Source organism: Podarcis raffonei, chromosome 6 (assembly GCF_027172205.1).
Source record: "Podarcis raffonei isolate rPodRaf1 chromosome 6, rPodRaf1.pri, whole genome shotgun sequence".
Lineage (NCBI taxonomy): Eukaryota > Metazoa > Chordata > Lepidosauria > Squamata > Lacertidae > Podarcis > Podarcis raffonei.
Genome location: NC_070607.1, coordinates 25,580,873 through 25,602,401, shown reverse-complemented (window position 1 = coordinate 25,602,401; position 21,529 = coordinate 25,580,873). Strand labels below are relative to the sequence as shown.

The window sequence follows — 21,529 nt, the reverse complement described above, 5'->3', positions numbered from 1 at the left end:
CACACACACACACACACACACACACTACAGTGGGTGCCTGCACAAAACATGATTTTAAACCCTCTGTCGGAGGCGTGGGGGGAGTTGTGGTGCACCCGTGCCATGCTTTATTTTCACTGATGGATTAATCTGTTTGACCCCGTGCCCTCAGTTGCTGTGACAACATGAACCTGGTCCTGCCGAGAAAATGCCGTGAGCTTCTGGACTGTAGTGGTATGGAGATTAGTCTCCTTGGAGATATAAACAGTGGTAAATATTCATCGCATAATGGTGCCCCACTGTTCAAGCAAAATGCAGCTGAATCAGGCCGGACAGACAAAAGGAAACAGCTTTCTTTCATGTAGTTCTATTGTGTGTCAAAAACAGGAAGGCTGTCCTGTGGCGATTATCTTGCTGAGTGTGTCGTGTGTGTGTGTCGTGTGTGTGTGTGTTTTAATTGACTTATAAATGTATGGAAATCGTTTACTGCAGTAAATTGGTCCATAGCCTTGCACAGATAAATACACTTTTGTGCTTAATAGGCAGTATTTAAAGTAAATATAGAAATGTAAAGAAAGGCATTAGCTTGAGGCAAAAATAGAGCCATTCAGTTTAATCTCTGTGTGCGTCAAGTGTGCGCAAAGAGACTGAGACGCAGACAGACGGACAGGAGAGGAAGAGGAAACCCACGTGCATTCTCTTGGGGGTTAAGGACTTCCTAGGCTTTATTATCCCGCTTCAATTTTTTCCCAGTCTGCCATGTTGACAGCGAAAGAATAAAAGAGGTCACAGAGGGTGCTGCACATTAAAAATTAATAAAAGAACTATTGCAGTAGTATTTTATATAAGTAACGCCGTTCGGTGGTATTCCCCCCTCCCTTTCTTTCATTTTAAGCTGCCATTTCTGAATTCCTTCATGGCAATGTCAGACCAATAAAACTATAAAATTGCTGCATGATGAAAAGCGTGTCCTCCACAGCACAAATTTTTAAGTCTGTGTATAGTACAGATTACAGCAGTACCTGGACTCCTTGCGCTTTTCCAAGCCTGTCCCCATTTCCATAGTAAAGCTCTGCTTTCATGGTTGGAAATTCACCTCTTTGGGGAGCAAGGGAATATCACTCGCAACTGGAACCCTCCTGGTCTGTGGAAAAAGGGTGAGAGATTTTCGAAGCTAAACTTAAAGAGGCTTTAAATGTCCAGCATTTTCAGGGGAGGAGAGTGGGAGAGCGAGATTAAGCAGGGCAACCAAGCTTAAGCGGTTCAAGTCCCATTGTTCTCAATGGGAGCAGTGTGGTGAAATTTTTCGTAGGGGAACGTTTAGGGCCAGAGGCAACAGCTTGCGAAGGCGATGGGCAGGGGGACGTCACGTTCATGACATCTTGACGTCCTGATGTCATGTGCGTGAGAATCGATCTTCCCTCCCTAAGCCAGCAGAAGCTTCCCGGGCTTTGGGAAGGAGGTGCCAGGTGAACATTTAGGGGACCAGTGATGGAGGAAGGGGGCAGGGTGGCAGTCTGCCCTGGGTGCCATATCTGAGGGGGTGACAAGAAGGCACCCCACAGGGGACTCACCTTCCCAGGCGCAGCGGCGCGAGCCGCCACCATTGCTCCACCGCAGCCATATGCGAAGGATCCTCTGCTCGTAGCTGCACCCTTCGCTGCCTTACGGACGCTCAAGCACCTTACAGACGACGGTGTGATCCTGCTGCTGCTGCTGCTGCTGCAGTCATGAGCAGAGTATCCCGCCACTGTCTATACAGCACACACAGTGGCGTAGCGTGGGTTGTCAGCACCCGGGGCAAGGCAAGTAATTTGCGCCCCCTAACCCGTGGATTTTAGTAGGGGCAGAGAGCTGCCAGTGCGAGCGCGCCCCCCAGATGTTGCGCCCGGTGCGGCCGGCCCCCTCTGCACCCCCACGCTACGCCACTGAGCACACATGCATACGCGGTACATAGCGACATGCACATGTGTGGTATGTAGAAGTGCACACACATGCACGCCGGGTGGTTTGCCCCGCCCCCGACATCCCGTATCAGGGGGGCAGTTCTCCTTCCTTTGCCCCTGTAGGGGACTAGCCTAGACCCCCCCAGTCCACTGACCACACACCACTGAATGGGAGAGTGATAAGCAGGGGTCAGCTCATTCATTCAGCTCTTAAGCATGGTAGCTTTCAGGAAAAAGTTGATAGCTGACCAATAAGTTATCCTAGATTTTTATTAACTTCATTAAAAAACATCAAAATTTAGGTTAGGGGTAAACTAATTCCAAAGAGAGCCAAACAGTTATTCACCTGTAACTTTAAGAGCTTGTGCTTGCTTTCCCCTCCTCCCTCCCATTCCTTTTTCCTTGTGTGTCATGTCATTTAGATTGCTATGCTGAGAGCAGGGACTGCTTTAATACTGATTATTTAAGCTGCTCTGAGAGCCCTTGTGCCGAAAGTGCAATAGCTAAATGCCAAAAACAAACAAGCATGCTTTGCCTATTCTGAAGTGTTGCTGCAAGGAGGTATAAGCCTTCTGGCTTTTATTAGCTCCGGCTCTTTGTGTTGCCCAGGGCTTCAGTTTTCACTAGGGTCTGGCTTTTGCAGTATGAGAGCCAGAAGGAACTTCACCCCTTAGGATACCTGTGAATGAAAATGTGTGTGCTATCTTCGACAAGAGACACTAATACACGTTGCCTAGTAGAACTTGTTAATACTTCATGTTTCTTGCTCCTGTGAGTTCTGCTGGCTGTCCCCCAAGCACCTGCTCACATGGATAGACAGAGAGAACATTTTAGACTTCTGCAAGGGTTGCTGTGTCCATGAGCTTAGTGAGACTCCCTGCCTGCTGTTGTATGCACAAGTAGATCACAGACTGATGGCCCATCTGTACGATGGCAAGCTAGGGCATCCATCTCACCTTGATTATTTCCTCCTATAACCCCAGTCTCTGACTCAGTGCAGGAGTAACTTGGGAAAAAAGGAAGGCAAGATTGTTGCTTGGTATGTGTATACGCACTCCTCTTCTTGTGCCAAAGAGCCAGTTTGCTGCGGTATATATAAGCCTGAGGAGGAGGAGGAGGAAGGTGCAGAGTGGCTCATGTCAGGCTCACTCCCTTTGGCACTGCATCTTGAGTGGTGAGAAACAAACAACACTAGCAGTGCTGCAGATTTCCACCCAAGGAGAAATCTGTTCAAAAGTTGTGTTTCTGATGGAGCAGGCGGTTGTTCTGAAAGTGCTTTCTTCACTCACCAGTCTTCTGATACCTGGCTAATGCAGGACTCTTTAAGTTCTGGCCAGAGCCCATTGGGTTCCTCCCCAGGGAATATCGAGGTACCCCATGGGTTGTTTGCAGACCTGTGAATTTTTTTAAGCCACTGTCACTGAGGCCTGCTCAGGCATGATCACAGCTGCGGTGAAGGAGTCTTCAGCTCCCTCAATATTTGTTGAGAGGGCGGAGGAGGCTGAGCATGGTGGAACATCAGTGGCTGGCTCTTCCTGAGCGTGAGAGAGGAGGAGCCGCCAGTCATTGAAGCCACACGGTGCCTTGATCTGGGCTCAGCCTCCTTCCGACGATTTACATGCGTTGCATACGAGACATCACAGGAGTGTGCGGCGCTGGGTCCTCTCAATGTTGGGCGCAAGACTGCGCCTCTGAGCATGAGTTTGCTGGACCTAGGTGATCCCAGGAATTGGAGTATCAGTCAGAGTTGTTCCGCCTGGCCTTTGGCTTGGAATCAATTTGATTCCCTCCCCTCTTTCTTTCTTCTTTCCTTTCTCCTTCTGTGTTGGAACTCCTTTTTGGGGACTTCCCTGGCTTTTTTCTGGCCCATGTAGGACCAGTCTGGATAGTTAGCCTTGGTGAAAACTTGACGTTTTCATCTCCCCAAAAAGTTTTTGATTTGAGTTTCCACTGAATTGAGGCTGCATTTTAATGTTTTTCTGTTGTATTTTAATCTTGTTTATTAAGCTGTATTTCAATCAATTGTTTTTATATTTGGTGTTAGCTGCCCTGAGCCCAGTCTTGGCTGGGGAGGGCAGGGTATAAATAAAAATTATTATTATTATTATTATTATTATTATTATTATTATTATTATGTATGAGAAGATCCGTCTTGGAAATGCCCCAGTGTCAGGCTGCAGAGGAACCAACCCCCACGGCAGGTTGCCAGGAACGGATAAGACAAGGAGAAGTCCCCACCATCTACTTTTTATTCAATATTTACAGAGAGAGGCTTGGGAATGCAGTCTCTTGTAATAATGCCGTTGTCCCCAGTAAATCTCCACTCCCCTTCTCTCCCACTTCCTCATTTGTCATCTCTTCTACGGGTGGCACTGAGGGCCCTTTGCTTCTGAGTCCTTTGCTCTCCTATTTTTAAGGCTCGCCAGGTTCTGGGAGATGGTGGGTCTGGAATGCTTTCTAGTGCTAATATGTCAGCCAGCCAGCTCTGCCTCCTCCTCCTCCTTTCCCATTATTTCCCACCTTTCCCCCTCATCTTCCTCTGAGCTGTGACCTCCCTCAAACCCCTGTTGTAATTCTGAACTGTCGTCTTCTTCTCCAAAAGCATCAGGCTGGGGAGGCGGTCTCCACCATTCTTCCTCTCCCCAGTCCCTCACACCCAGAGAATTTTGCATGTTCCCTATGCAAAATGCCACGAGTCTCCATCCGTCATGACTGCCTGTGTGTTTTAAAATATAAACCCAACAGCATTTGTCCCGTGGATTGCCCTGTGAGTGCAAAGCAGAACACAGGCACTTTTTATTTGGAAGCTTTCCACTTAAAAGGATTTATAGTTCAAACTGTCTGGCTGTGGTTATTTCTGTGCTGTGCAATTGTGGTTACAATTTGTTCTATAGGTGGGCAGCCTGCTGTTTGCAAGCTGCCATGCTATTTTTGTATTACTGAAATAAATTATTCTAATAGGATTAGCTCTAAATTATAGATTTGTAAGAGTAATATAGTTCGCATTACTGGCTGTTGATCTTTATTTATTTATTTTTAAAAAAGGGGGGGGAGAAAAGCCCATTTTTCAGAATGAATGGCAGCAAAGAAAATCTATAAATAATGCAAATTATTTATTTGAATTTTGTCCACCCTTTATTAAGAATTCAGGGCAGGTAGCCATATTGCACAATAGGAAGAGGGCTCTCTCTCTCCTTAAGGAATAATATAGTACAGCCTTGTTCATATTATTTATATAAAAATCATGATTTGCACTCATAGTATATAACACATCCGCAGTACATAACAAATAGGGGATTGTCCATGCTGGCACCCAGAGGATAAGGTTAGTCAGACATCTGAGGATTTATGAGTCAGTGTGACCTTGTGTGACCCACCTAAAACCTAGATTTTGAGCAGTTTTCACCTTTTTGTGAAAACACATTCCCTTATTGGAGTTGACTGGGCACTTTCCATGAGCAAGAAAGTGTAAAATATGAAATAATCCTAACTAAATCTATGTTCCTGACCAACATCAATATCCTGTTCTTCCTTCTCAAAACATGCATTTCTAAATGTATATTTTCTCATACATTTAAAATTGCATTTTAATGCATTGTTTTGAGCAGAAAAATTCATCATTTTGGGGGGTGAGGGGAGTAAAAATCTGAAGGATAAAGTTCTGCTCCACACATTGGCCTGAGAGATAGTGGTCTGTTCATTTCATATTGGAATTTGCAAAAGTTAAATTTGTCAGGAATACCTGAGTACTCAGATACTACTACTAGTAGTAGTAACATTTTTGTTGTTGTTTCTTAAAAGATCACAGTTATTGTTCACTCTGTGTAATGCTGGGGTTGACATATTTGCCATTAACTCTCTGCTTCAGTTCACTTGGATTTTAGTGCCAGATAGCAACTCCATTTTTTCTTTTTTTCAATAGATTGTTTAAATTATGTAGCAGTTCCCTCTATACTGACAGACTTGAAATAAATGGATTACTATATGACCAAACCTAGGTGGCTTTTCCTCACCCCTGGGTTGCAATTTAGTCTAGTAAAGTGAGTATCTGCAGCCAAAGTTTAGTCAAAATTAAATTATCATATTTTAAGATGGGGGATCTCAGGCCTGGGACCCCAAGCGACAGTGCCAGCACAAAACATTTTGGCACCTGAGGCGAACCACAAAATGGTGCCCCTTCCTTGTCAGGGAAGAAGGGGCGAGTGAAGATCTACCTCAGGAACAAGGGGGGAATAAAGATTTACATCAGAATCTGCTACTCCTGTGGGTGAGTTCAGAGATGCTAGCACCATCCAATCTTCATTTTAATATCTGGAAGAACAATACAGAAGCTAAGTGTGTGCTTCACTCAAGTTTAGCTGGAAATCTCTCAGAATGGCTAACGATAGGTGAAAACAATGGAGGTTATGAAAGCAGAACAAGAAAATAGAACATGAAAAGGTGACAATTAATTTTCAAATCATAAATGTAAGGGTGAAGATCTAACTGGGCTGAGCAACTAAAAAGGTCTTCATCCTGTGAGGTTGGCAACAGCAGCAATACTCTGGGTAGAGCATTCCTGTGAAGGGGAGCCACAATTAAAAAGGCCCTGTCTCATGCAACCAGCCACATTGTTGTTTTTTGCCTTTAGGGACCAGAATGGTTAAAAAAAAAAGGTTAACAATTGCCTGCTTTTAATAACAGAGTCTATAGTAGCTGCCTTTAATTAATGGATATGATATTAAAATCACATTGTCTACATATAATGAGAGAAGATCTTTTGTTTTGAGCAGAATGGGAAAGAACTGACTGCCACAGAGTTGTTGACTATCAAAAAGCTGTTTTCTTTAGCTGGGAGGAATGTAAAATTAATACAGAAATTACACCTTGCACCAACTTTTCAAAAAGACAATTTACATTAAGTGTCAGAAAACATATTTGTATAACAAAAAATATATGAAAATTCCATTCATACCCTTACAGAACATCAGCACATTATCCTACATGAGGCCCTTAGAAAACCAAAATCATTCACCATGAAAACATCCCACTTTGGCAAATCAGTTATGATCTGAGCTTTTTTTTTTCCAGCCAGAACTCGCCAGAACTCACGTCTGGCACCTCTCAGGTGGGCGCCATTGAGAAAGAGGAAGGTGTTTGCGCTGAGTAACAGCACCTATTTTTCTAGAAAAAAGTGTTGCTTATGACTCATTATTATCTAGCTCAAAGATGGCGAACCTGTGGTCCTCCAGAAATTACTGGGCAAATTAGGTATGTTCCCATTCAGGTCCTAACCAAAAGTATTCCTAATTGTGTTTTTGCCTCTTTTATCTTTCTGGATGCTAAATTTGCCATTCCCTACTAATTTCTGTGTTTGAAGGGTCTGGGGATATTTTATTTATTTATGCATAAAAATATTTATATACTGCCATATCATAAAAATATCCAAGTGGTTTACAATAGTTTCGGTATGTAATAAAAAACACATAAAACCAGAAACCATCAACTAACTCTTACACAGAACACCCACAATCTGGCCTCTCACCTTAAGAGGCCACACACAAAACATTCCTGCCATGGTTTTCATTTGAACAGGGGAAATGAATCTTTAAAACAATATTAAAAATCTGTCTGTCTTTCAAATAATGTAATTAAACCATCTGAGAAAACCCTGACAGGAAAGTACCAAGAAGATCGTTTGTTACGTCGAAACACACAGTGAAATAAATGTTGTTATCAATAGGACCCATATATGTTAAATCTCTTAGAAACAGATAACGTTAATTTGAAGAGCAAAGAGGCTGAAGGAATACCAGCTTTTTGTTGCTATTATTATTATTATTCTTTGACACATCACTTGGTGGAGACCTGGCTGGAAAGCGGCGGGGGGGGGAGGGGAGCAAGGAGCTTTCTGTTTTCTAAGTCACAAGTTGTTTATTGATTACGTGATGTCAGCTCTAGTCATTAGACACGAATCGAAATCCAGCCATCGTGAGGCAGGAAATGTATGTGATATGCATGCGCGCTGAGAGCAGAGGGTGCAATTCAGCACGGTTAAAATCAATTGGACTTTTACCATTTATTTTAGTGGGAGGTAAATTGCACCTGGAGAGAGAATCAGACAGAATAGGCGAGAGCACGTTAGAGCCTGCTTTGGAGAGCGGGGGGCTACGAAAAGCCTACTCGGAGAGCAGGGCTGCAACACAAATCGGATACGATTTTAATTTGGGGCTATTATTTCTGTTAAGTGTAGCTCGCCCATTAGAGCGGCTCATTTGCATGCATTATGTACACAGACTTACAAAGAATTCTCTTTATTCCATTAGGGCAGTACTGCATGCCGTCTCGCTTCCCCACCCCACCCCCTCCAACGCACGGCCGTCAGTGGTCTGTGCAGAAAGAGATCAGAGTCCTAATAATAGATTTTTGACAGTGAGCTTGCCTGCTACCTGCCCTACACTAATCCCCACTGTTCATGTTTGCTTCATGGCAACAAAGCAGACAGAGGGAAAATGCCAAGTGCTGAGTTTGAGGTACAGGCCTGCCATAGCTTGACATTTCAGCAGAATATCAGCTTATGAGATGCATAATTTTTCAGCTGGGACTCAGCTGCCATTTCCATAGAAGCTCGCAGCTCATCGACTGACTTAAGAACCAGGGCAAAGGTTTATGGAGCACGGACCAGGGGCTATGTCCCCTTCCGTTGCTGTTTTTCAAAAGGCGAGGGATGTAATCTGAATCTTCTCACAATCAGCACTTCTTTTAAATCAACAAGAAGCCTTAAAAGTTGCAACTCTTCCCACACAACCACAAAGTCACGTGTTTCATGCAGCCTTTGTCAACACATGTGCAGTCTTAAGTAGATTTTTAGGGAAGAATGAATGGACATTGTTTTAAGGGGTGGGGCGTGCATCCCAGGGGCGGGGCATGTGTCTTGGGGTCGGGGTGCACCACTGTGGGGGCAGGGCACCCAGCGCGGGCGGGGCGGGGCAGGAGCAGCTGCGATGGCACCCTGGGATCACGCTGCCGGGAGTGGTGCGCTCCTCCCGCACTCCTCTTCCTCCGCCACTGGGCATACCTGGAATTTCTAGCCTTAATTTTCACAACGAACAGCAGCAGACCATTCTCTCAGAGACTTTTAAGCTCATGAATAATAATAATAATAATAATAATAATAATAATAATACTTAGCGTTTTTGGTGTGTTTCAGGGGTTCAAAGCTTGATTAAATTTTGCAATAGCCTTGCAAGGTGGGCCAGTATTCTTCTCAGCACATTGCAGATGGGGTGTTTCAGCTGAGAATAGCATTTCACCTTAGGCAAGCTGGTGAGTTCATGTCTGCAGCTTAATTTGAACTGAGGACTCACTGGCTCACACAGTTCCATTATTGGCTGCCCAGCATCTCTCTTTAGTGTGTATATTTTTTTTATTCAAACCACCCCCCACCCGGCTTTTCATATGTTAACTAAATCACAATGCATCCCTATACATCCCTACACCCCATTAAGTTCAAGAGCACTTACTCCTAAGTAATTGGGAATAGAATTGCAGTCAGAAGGGAATGGGATTTGGGATCCTTCCTCCCCCTCACCTCCCACCCCTGGTAACATTTCTTGAGAGTGAATTTAAATATTCAAAATCATCTACTTTGTTCAGGAAGGGGGGGAAATACACCTTAGGATGTAGATTCTGCCAGAGTCTGTTTAATTTAGTGCTATACTTCTTTTGGAGCCTGGATAGTTGTTCACTGTGGCACAGTATTACATAGAACAATGGCACAGTACATTGGATTAATTAAGGAATCCTTGCTGCGAACTGAGTTCTGAGTATGTCAAGATTTCAATTTTATGTTAAATATTTTCTAAAAGGCCAGAACCTTAAATCTCAGGGGTTGTACCAAGCAGTGAGCTGTGAATTTAACCATAGGCTAACTGCTAATGATAAGGAAAAGAGTCCAACTTGAGGCAGCTGTAATACAGTCGTTGGATTAGGCTATCAATCACCCTGCTCCCCAAGGAAAAAGGAAAAGAAGACAAAACAGTGAAAAGGGAAATTAGGAAAGGAAGGCATGACTGGAATGAGATTCTTCACAAAATTTATCTGTGAGTTGCCTTGTATCTCCCAAGTATCAGACAGAAATGCCCAGTGCTGCTTTTAGGCTAAGAGCCAAAGCATCTTGTTCCAGAGCCTTGGAGTCAGCACTTGCTATCTCTAATCCTTGTAAAATAGGGATTTTTTTGTTTTGTTTTTAAGCAAAGTGCACTGTGCAGTGGACATAGAGTTGTATCTGATGCTCTGCGCGTCTAGTTCCAGTGGCACTGTGGGACTTCTGTTTCGTCTCCTTCCCCTGCTTCTTCCCTGATGAGTCCCTCAACCCTGTGGAGCAGACACAAGGGTGCAGTGAGGAAACAAGAGAGGAAACACAGGTACACACACACAAGTCTGCAGCACTGGGTATGACCCATACATTTTTTTACTTAGCTGAGGCCAACATACACATATCATGCCCACATATGTACCGGTAGCATGATGGCCTTTCTTTTGTCTCTTTCAATGGAAAGTGCCTTTGCAAAGCACTGGCTGAGAGCAAGAAAAGTGAAGTGTAGGTGGTACCTGAGATCTTTCCTGCCTGCCATTTCCCGGCTCCAAATTTGCCACATGCAGGGATTCAAACACATGTTTGCTTTCACATTTCCAAACACAGTAGGCTGCATTAATTAACGTGGTGTGTTTGCTGAGTATTATGCATGCACATGTTTTTTTTAAAAAAAATGGTAAGAATTGATATCCCACTTTTCCTTATTAGATACCCAGAGTGACTTATGACAAGCTACAATGACACAAAAAATAGAATACATCATAATCAATTAAAAATATGTAAAAAGTTTTTTTAAAAAAAACAATAACACAGCAGCCAGTTAAAGTCAAATACCACAAACAGTCAAAATAAATAAATAAAATAAAAAATTGTCCAGTAGCACCTTAGAGAGCAACTAAGTTTGTTCTGGGTATAAGCTTTTGTGTGCATGCACACTTCTTCAGATCATGTGAAGATGCATGCACACGAAAGCTTATACCCAGAACAAACTTAGTTGCTCTCTAAGGTGCTACTGGACATTTTTTTTAATTTTTAAAATTTATTTCAACTGTGTCAGACCAACACAGCTACCTACCTGAACCACAAACAGTATAACACGGCCAAGAAATCAATATAGCAAACCAAAACCTAGTAAGCAAACCAAAAAACTATTGGTGTATTGAGGAAAAACTGAGCGAGAAACAGCTAGATGGGATACGTCGAGGCAGGGAGTTCAATCTAGAGCCTGGACACATGGTGGAACAAAACAAAACAAAAAAAGCTTTATACAGAGTCAAACGATCTACTACAGTATCCTCTACAATGACAGCTGCTCTTCAGGGATTGAGACTGATGACATTTCCAAGCTTGCCTGGAGGTTCGGAGGATTGAACCTGGGATTGTCTGCATGGAAAGCAAATGGTGTGCCACTGAGCTACAACCCTTCCCCAGTTGAGGAGGCTCTCACATCCATCTCTGCTCAACGTGCATCAAATGTTGATGGAATGTGGAGGAGAGCCTCTCCTGCAGAGCTTAATAGATGGGCAGGTTCCAAGCTGGTTAGGTTACCCTAACCAGTACCTTGAATTGGGCCCAGAAGTGACCTGGAAGTTGGTAGAGTTGATGTAATAAGGAAATCACTAGCTTCTGTGACTTCTGGTCCACCAACCTTGTGGACTAGCTGGAATTACCAATCTCCTTTCAATGACGGCCCCACATAGACTGCATCCCAATAATCCAATAGTACATCTTTTATGCTAGAGCAGTAATAATGAGTCAGATAAATTTCGTCTGATAGGCAGCCATATCTGTGTTAGGGATTTCTGTTAGGGCATCTATAGGGCTTTTTATTTCCCTTGTCCCATGATTTCCTGCTCCTATAAGGTCAGCTCTTCCACCCACCCTTTTGAACCTTTCAAACATGAATCTAATAGTGTGGTCATTGTAATAGCATTAGTGTCAGGTGTGTGGGGGGGGGGTTGTTTCAGTTTGTTATTATGCTATGTATTGTTGAATAATTATATTGCAAAATAAAAAATACTGTGGGGAGGTTTAGTGTCTTGCTTTGTTTTCATTTTATTTTGTGTTTTCATTTTGCATTGTTATGCTATGAACTGGATCTTTGGATGAAAGGTGATATTGAAATTTAATAAATAATAATAATTAAAGCAGTGGAACATTTTGCTCTAGGCTTTCCCATGTAATACTTCTGATACTTTGAAACCATTATTGCTGAGTTTCATACTGAAAGCCGTAAGAGGGTCCATCAGTGGGCACAAATGCCCAGTTGTCAAGGGAGTTCATGAATGAGAAGGTGGAACAGGCAAGCAGATTGCTATAAATCATGTTCTTCTTTGGAATGCAGAACAGAAATGATTATATGTGATGTTGTTCTGGTAGGCATGGTGTTCTGTGCACCAAGACACTATTTCATTTTTTTAGTTTTTAAATTTATACTTTTCAAGTTTATACATTTCATTAGTTTTGCAATCAATTTAACATGTCTTGTTTAGGAACCAAAGTTATGTAAGCATTCTTCCATGATTCTGGCAGCTCGCCTGTATTTAAAACCATATTCATAATGTCCTTTAAGGGTTGTATAAGATAATCCTGCAACTTATTATAGTGTATTGCTTGAAAGACCATCAGGTCCTGGTGCTTTCGAAGGTTTTGCCTGTAAAATTACTTGCTGTAATTCCATTGTTGTCACTTGCACCAAGACACAATTGCTTCCTTTGTATCATAAGTATGTAACTGATCTACTGTCATGGCTCTAGAAGCAAACAAACTGTCAAGTAAACACCTGCCTGCAAGTAGATCTATTCACTTCCAGATTGATAAAGCGAGGAGAATGGAATAAAGGTGGGTGGAGGGGCATAGCTACTTGAGAACTGTGAGCATGTATGCACATGCTGAAAATGTGGTTGGCAAAGAGCTCTTACTGCATTGAGGTCAACCAGAAATATTACAAGGTTGGTGTCAAGACCCAAATTCCATAATATATACAGGAGTGCCAGCAGCAATAAAGCCAAAGAGCATGCATGACTCATACGGTCCTTTAGAAGGGGTGAATCTCTGAGACACGCTCAGAAGATCTGAATAGAAAATAGACTACAATGGGTGCCTGTGAGTTGAAGGACAGCGAACAAGGAAACCATTTGCTCTCCTTTTGAGTATGCATGAAGTTTCGGTGAGCAAAGGAAGTCGAAAATTCAGGCTTGGGGGTATTATTCAGAATGGCAGACCTAACAAAAGGGCTTTCTGTACCACCCTGAAAGTGTATACTGCAGTCAGAGAGCAGGCACAACTCACAAAGCAAATAGTCTCAGGTGATATAAGCAAACGGATGGTTTGGAAGTGTGTTCCTCCTTATAATTTTGGGGGAACATTTTGGAAATGTAAGTGAATTCGTCTCTGCAGCAGTTGCTTTATCAAAGGGCTGCCCAAAGCATCTGGTATGAACTTTGCTGAGTTTTCAATATCACAGCAAAGCAGAAGGATGGAAGGTTGATTTCGGCATTTGATGCAAAAGAAACACCACAAAGATGTAAAGTGCCTAGTATTTAATAAAGGTAAAAAGGTAAAAAGTATCTAATACACTCATACAAAGAGCGTTTTCAATTGCATAACGCACTTTATCACTTTTCAGTTGCCAATGGTATATAGGAATGCGTGTGTGGACACACACACACACACACACACACACACACACCTCTTCTTTAAAAGGCTCAAAACAAATTTCAACAGTTTAATCTCAATGTTAGAAAAAGGATCACAGCAGCCTCTCCTGTGTTTTGTCTATAAGCGAGTTTTTGTAAAGACTCGTGACATGCTCCCTGGGTGCTAAATATTGACAAGCATGCTCTGGCAAGCAGGATCAAGCTTGTTGAATTAACACAGCTCAAGTCTCTGCATTGACACAGTAACCCGAGTCTGAAAACTATTATTCTACTCCATTTGTTTTGGCATTATAGGTGATGCTGTCCAGTTGAATTTTGAATATTATCATTATTGCTCTTTTTAATATTCTGTATCTTGCAGATTAAAAAAAGATTCTTTTTCTTCATAGCTGCTTGTATAACATGAAAGTTGCCCACATTTCATTTTCCTGTTTGGTATATTTATATCAACCTGTAGAAATCTCTTTCTTCCCCGCTTCTCAATTCCCTTAAGACAGTTCACAGAACACATTAAAAAAAATATTATTTAAAATCTCTCTCTCTCTCTGCTCTATACTAACACCAGATGCTCAGAATCTAACTTCGGATTCATTGCTCTAGCTATACCAAATCCCTGAGAAAAGAAATACAGTAATTGATAAAATTAACAGCAAAGACTTCCTTCCTTAAAAAAGAAAGGAAAGGGCAGATATCCTTTATATTCTGTTCTATTTCTATCTATTCCATACCCTCCAACATTTCTCCACTGAAAATAGGGATGTCGTATTATTATTATTATTATTATTATTATTATACCCTGCCCATCTGACTGGGTTGCTCCAGCCACTCTGGGCAGCTTCCAACATATGTAAAAACATATGTAAAAACACCCTATGCAAGGCTGACTTCAGATTTCTTCTAAAGGTTGTATTGTATAGTTGCAGGCCCCTTTGGCTTGGGGGTTGCGTATTCTAAGGATGGGATTTAAGTACATAGAACATTTCCAGGACTTAAATGGAAGAGACCTGGACTGCGCCAGGCCACACAACACACACACATTCTTTAGTGCGCATGAACCACACCTTCTTCTCTTTTGGCCCCTCCTAGCGTCAGCTAGCCCAGAACGCAACAGCTACACTGGTAACAGAGACCAGGCAAAGATATCATACCTCTCCTCTCTTCAAATAGCTCATCTGGCTCCCTATAAGCTTCTCAGCTGGGTTCAAAATATTCGTCTTAAGCTTGATAGCCCTCCATGGCTTAGAACCCCAGTACCTGTTGGACCACATTCTCATCCCACATCAGGCTGAGATTGTCATCTGAGCCCTTTTTCTGGATGCCCTCCTCCATCTCAAATGATGTGGGTGGTGACACTGAAGAGAGAGCCCTTTTGGTGACTGCTCCTCACCTTTAGAAAGCCTTCCCCAGAGAAGGCCATGCGGTATTCTGGTTATTCTCATGCAGACATCAGGCAAATTCTTTCTTTCTTTTCTTTTCTGTTTTTCCAATCTTTTAAGAGCCACCAGTGTTAGTACAGTGGTACCTTGGTTCTCAAACTTAATCCATTTTGGAACTCCATTCCAAAACCAAAGCGTTCTAAAACCAAGGCACGCTTTCCCAAAAAGTAATGCAAAATGGATTAATCCGACTTTTAAAAACAACCCCTAAAGCAGCAATTTAACATTATTTTTATTATCTAACGAGACCATTGACCCGTAAAATGAAATCAATAATCAATGTACTGTACTATAAAATAAATAAGACAGTATTGTAGATGATAAAAATGAAAATTATTATTTTTTCTTACCTGCACTGATAGTCATTGTTTGAATGGGGGGCTTTTATCCATTTCTGCAGTCACACAGTCAATCAGCAGCTGAACTGGGTTCCACACACTTACAAAAACAGATTAATTGAAAAACACAAAATAAATAGCAAAAACAAAAGCACCAAACTTAATCCGTTCCGTTTGACTTCCGAAATGTTCAAAAACCAAGGCACAGCTTCTGATTCGTGCAGGCGCCCCGGAAACAATAGCTGACAGCTGCATCAGATGTTTGGCTCCCAAAAAACGTTCGAAAACTGGAACACTTCCAGGTTTTTGGTGTTGAGGAACCAAGGCTTTTGAGAAGCAAGGTACCACTGTATTTTAAGCTGAGAACGTTTTGAGTTTACTGTCTACTTGAATGGATGGTTGCTGCTTTAGCTCGTCTCGTGATGGAATGCGTTGCTTTATTATCTATGTTTTTATTGCACTTCTGTTGTTTCTTAACTACCTTGCTAACCACCCTGGAAACAGACGTTTGTGTTGAAGGAGCAGGTTATAAATTACGTAAATAAAGTAAACCCTCGGGCCTAATACGTGAAGCATGCAAACAGGTGAAGACCAGATCAATGTGGGATTAGTAACGGGCTTCATGCCTTGTATGTTATCCTGAAGGAAATATGGGATATCAGTGGAAGCAGAATGTTCAAGGCAGTTGAGAAGAATGTTTTCACTTGTAGCATTTGGGCAGCCTAGTGATATTAGCAATGGGAGAGAGGTTGCACACTCATGACAATGGGGAAAGGGGGAATGGACAACACTCTATCCTCTCTAATGCCTTGAGTTATACTTCTTTCTTACCTTGTAGTACACATGTATGTTTTCAGATCTCAGTTCCTTTTATTTCAAGAGGTGCTCACCTGTATGGATGATATTTAAGGTGAGACCTCTCTGCATTTGTGCAAGGTATTGATTTTCCTGCATCTGTGCCCCCTGTGAGATGTGATTCTGTGTAATACCTCTCTCTTTTTTTGTTAAAACACTTTGATATTTTCCGATGAAAGGGGCATGTTACTTACAAAGATTGGTTGGGTCTGATGCTAAATGTTTTCAGATCAAACAGGCATGTTCTTTGTGGGTGCATGGAACAGAGTTAATTCAACTCAGTTTTGATCAGCCAGCATTGCTCCAAAGAAGAAATCCGCTGAGCGCAGTTAGGCACACTTTTGTATGATTACCATCTTTCCCTTTCATGCAGGCTGGGGAACTCGCTGTGTACGAAAATTAAGGACCCTCCTCACCCTCTGAGATGCCCTTGTTAGATAACAATTAAAATGATCTGATACGGCAGCACGTTGGGATTCTCTTGCATCTCTTTGTGTTGCTTCTGAATAAATCAAGCACTGCCGCTAATCCTGTTTAACTTTCATCAATGCAAAAACTCTGAACCAAAATATGACCTGCAAAACCTGAAGCCAGCATACTGGGAGTATGTATATTAGGCTAATTAAACTAGCTGGGAAACTGCCTCCCTCTGAAAAAAAAAGATACTATATTTACCAGTCTGTGTGAGTAATACACAGTCAGTCCGTGTGAGGCAGTAGCTTACTTACTGGGGCAATCCGATAAACCGTGGCATCCCCTCTAATTGACCAGCCAAGTCGTGATGGTAATATTTGAATAGCTGATGCATGCAGGCTCCCTGCCTAATAGACCCAGAAGAGTGAGCATGCCTGTTCTCCTTCCTGTGAGCATATACATCATGTATGGCCAACTCATGCGTGCTTTATATTTTCAGCCCAAAGAACAGATAGATGGACAGATGGATGGATGACACTGTTATGGCAGGTGTATGCATGTATATAGCCAATGACACATGGGGGAATGCACGCACGAGGCCCAGACTTTCTCCTTCACCCCATTACATTTAGAGCAGGGGTGCCTAGTGGGCACAGCAACTAACAGTCAACCCTTTGGGGGCTGCATATCAAAGTGGGCATGTCCATTTATTTATTTATTTATTTATTTATTTATTTATTTATTTATTGCTTAAAAGGGGGTACATTTTAGGGTTCTGCAGGGCTCGAAAATCCTTTCTGGATTTTCAGCATCACAGCACAGGGCCCACAGGAGTGGCCAACACCTGACCAGCAACTGAGCAGGCACACAGGTCACCTGGGGGGTCTTCCCCACTATAGTGAGATATTGAATTGTATTTCTCTTTAAATTCTAGGAATTATTTCTGAATTTGTATGTCAATCACCATATGCACATTTAATGCAATTTCCCCCCTTTGTCCATTGATGATATAACTCTTCTCTTTTGGTCATCCTTAACTGCTACTCTAAGGGATGCAGGTGGCGCTGTGGGTTAAACCACAGAGCCGAGGACTTGCCTATCAGAAGGTTGGCGGTTTGAATCCCTGCGACAGGGTGAGCTCCCATTGTTCGGCCCCAGCTCCTGCCAACCTAGCAGTTCGAAAGCACGTCAAAGTGCAAGTAGATAAATAGGTACCGCTCTAGCGGGAAGGTAAATGGCGTTTCCATGCGCTGCTCTGGTTCGCCAGAAGCGGCTTAGTCCTGCTGGCCACATGACCCGGAAGCTGTACGCCGGCTCCCTCAGCCAATAAAGCGAGATGAGTGCCGCAACCCCAGAGTCAGGGGTCCCAATAAAGCAAGATGAGCGCCGCAACCTAATGGTCAGGGGTCCCTTTACCCTTTACCTTTAACTGCTACACTAGGCTCATTATGCTACAGTACAGCAAGGATTGCCAACATGGCACCAGTGGGCACACATGCAACCCCAGTGGCCTTCCATAGTACCCACAGGGGCCTCTCTCCACCCTGAAAATAGGGTAGTTGATAAAATAGTTTGCAGTGTGTGTGTGTGTGCGCGCGCGCTGCCCACACCATTTTTTTTCTCTCCATATGGGCCCATTGGCCCCCAAAATGTTGATGACAAATACGTTTCTAGAAATCTGAATTACTCTTGAGTATAGTAATAGGTGGAAAAATTAAAGTTGTGCTGCATTGTTTGTGGTAGCCCACTTTAGGATCCAGGAAGCAGTAGGGTGTAACTCTGATTGAATTTACTCTGACGTACCTCTGAGTAAACAGGGATGCAGGTTGCGCTGTGGGTTGAACCACAGAGCCTAGGGCTTGCCGATCAGAAGGTCAGTGGTTTGAATCCCCGCAACGGGATGAGCTCCCGTTGCTCGGTCCCTGCTCCTGCCAACCTAGCAGTTCGAAAGCATGCCAAAGTGCAAGTAGATGAATAGGTATCGCCCTGGCGGGAAGGTAAACGGCGTTTCTGTGTGCTGCTCTGGTTCACCAAAAGCGGCTTAGTCATGCTGGCCACATGACCCAGAAGCTGTATGCCAGCTCCCTCAGCCAATAAAGCGAGATGAGCACCGCAACCCCAGAGTCGGCCACGACTGGAACTAATGGTCAGGGGTCCCTTTACCTTTACTTTTTACTTCTGAGTAAAGACACAGAAGAAAGCAATAGTTCCAGAGCTCCATAATATTAGCTTCCTAAATACAGTCTCATACATAGTGTGGGCATGAATTGTTTGGCACATCCTGCCCCTCATTTATTTTAGGTTCCTTGCCTTCCCTTGTTGTTGTTTTTTAAAATAAAGCATTTGTCTTTCATTTAAAAAAATGCTGCAAATTAAAAAGCAATTAAATAAAAAAGAAGCGGTGCATTAAAAACAGAAGCTTCATTGACTTCTGTGAATATTTTCATTTTAAAAAAACAGTGTGGGGTTTCGGTTCAAAGCTATAGAAACAATAGCAGAAAGAAATGTTTGGAAATGGTTATGAAGACATAATTACAAAAAGTGTTCTTGTTGCACAAGCAGACTCGGCATCTGTCATCTAGTGGTTTAATGCTTGTGGTAGTTATTAGCTGAATATTCCTGTTATTACCATTCTGCAAGCAAGCGCCTTTCTTGAAACTGATTGATGTTTAGGAATAAAAGATATCTATTATACGTTGCCAGCTCCTAAGGACCAATCTTATAAGCCAGAATGCCTTCACAGAAATGATGATACCTCATATTTCTGGAACTAATCACCGCAGAAGAAAGTTAAAGGGTTGAAATCATGATATCTCCCTGTCTACCCTCCCTGAACAACTTTCGTTGCATTGTATCCCCATTCCACTACCAAATGATGGTGGTATTTTATCTGTCAATGGTGACAGCAGTGGAACATGTCTTTATTCTGTTGGAGGTATAGACAAATAATTTGTAATATACCATATAAAGAGTTTATAATATATGAGGAGTTACTTTGGAAAATGAGCATCTGTAGGATTTAAGGGCCATCTTATACTATGCCTCATGAATGTCCCACCTATTCCACATCCCAGCAAAGTTTAATAATATAAGTGCTTGAAATCTGATTTTTATTTTATGCTGAGACTGTTTTTATCTTGCCTTTCCATTGGTGGTGTGATTAAAAGTCTTTATGTTTTTGGTGCTGTGTTTTAACCTTGTGGTTTCCCACTCTCCTGGAAACCTTTAACTGAACAGCGGCATAAGGATTTTGGGAATGAATAATAAAATAAGAGTCCTGTGAGATCAGACCCAAGCCCAAGAGCCAACCAGATGACTCCAGAAATCACTGGCTGTTTCTCCCCAGGAATACCCTCTCTGAATCTGGAGCTTCTATACAGACATCATAAGAAATAGCCAATGATAGTTCTGCTCCTCCATTGTCTAATTGCCTTTTCAAGTCACCCAAGCCGGCAGCCATCATCGCATTTTGAAGCGGTGAATTTTCCACATGCAAGTACATCTTCCATGAAAAAGTTGTTCCTTTTTGTCTGTCTTGAATCTCCTGCCAACTCAGTTTTATTGGTTCAAACTGTACCAGCTCTAGTTTTATTTATTTACTTATGGGGAACGGGCAGCCTTTTGTGAGATACAGTGGTACCTCGGGTTAAGTACTTAATTTGTTCCGGAGATTCGTTCTTAACCTGAAACTGTTCTTAACCTGAAACACCACTTTAGCTAATGGGGCCTCCTGCTGCCGCTGCACCGCCAGAGCACGATTTCTATTCTTATCCTGAAGCAAAGTTCTTAACCTGAAGCACTATTTCTGGGTTAGCTGGAGTCTGTAACCTGAAGCGTATGTAACCTGAGGTACCACTGTACTCACAGAGGTAGAAATGGAAGGGGTGGCATGCAAGGAATCTCTCCATACTGATCTTTTTTGGTGTTCTTGGCCAAATAGTACTCTTAGGGCTGCAGAGTCTTCACTGGTTTTGACACAGTATTTGAAGGCTCATCAGTTCCCACACATTCTATCTGGACCCTGAGATCTTCATTTGAGATCCCTCTTTGAGGCTGCCCACATGTGAGGTACAGTGAGTGGGTATGACTGAAAGGATCTTTATAGTGATGGCAGTTTGGCTATGGAATGTCTTCTTCTCCCCAGAGTGGTCCACCTAGTGCAGCCAGTAAATCAAAGGGTAACTGTATATAACTAAAATGTCTTATTTGCTCAAGGATTTCAGCTTGTGCAGCAGAACTTCTCCTCTCTCTCCTCCCCCTCCTCTCCCTGAGGCAACATATTTGAGGGGTGTAAGGAGGGAGGAGAGGAAGGGGAAGTTCCATTGTGCAAGTTGGAACCACTTGCACAAACTTCATTGGATAAAACCTTCTCTGGGCAGCTTCCAGAAAAATATTAAAGCACACAAAAAAAAAAACCTTAAACATTCAAAATTTAGCTATACAGGGCTTCTAAAAGTCATCTTATAAAAGTCAGATAGATGTTTATTTCGTTGGCATCTGATGGGAGGGTGTTTCACAAGGTGGGCGTCACTACCAAGAAGGCTCTCTGCCTGGTTCCCTATAACCTCACTTCTTGCAATGAGGGGCCCTGCAGAAAGCGGTTTGCTACAGTTTGTTTGTTTATTTATTTATATCCCCCCCCCACTGCACCCCAGATCACTTGAATATTAGGGCTGGTAGGTGTAATCTACTCAAGCTTTAGTTGATTATTGGTGAGGCTAGATTTGAATCAGTGATGGAAAAGTTCAGGCAGCAACAGGGAAAAACAGGGAAGGCCTGTCCTAACAATGAGTGGTAGTGTTTGTTTATTATATTGTTAGCTACC

General features: G+C 42.6%; 1 protein-coding gene across 3 annotated transcripts in view; it reads left to right on the top strand.

Annotated features, from left to right (window-relative positions):
• The window catches only part of DPYD (dihydropyrimidine dehydrogenase), a 503,241-nt gene that overhangs the window by 401,645 nt on the left and 80,067 nt on the right, over positions 1-21,529 (top strand). The gene's annotated exons all lie outside the window — the stretch shown is intronic.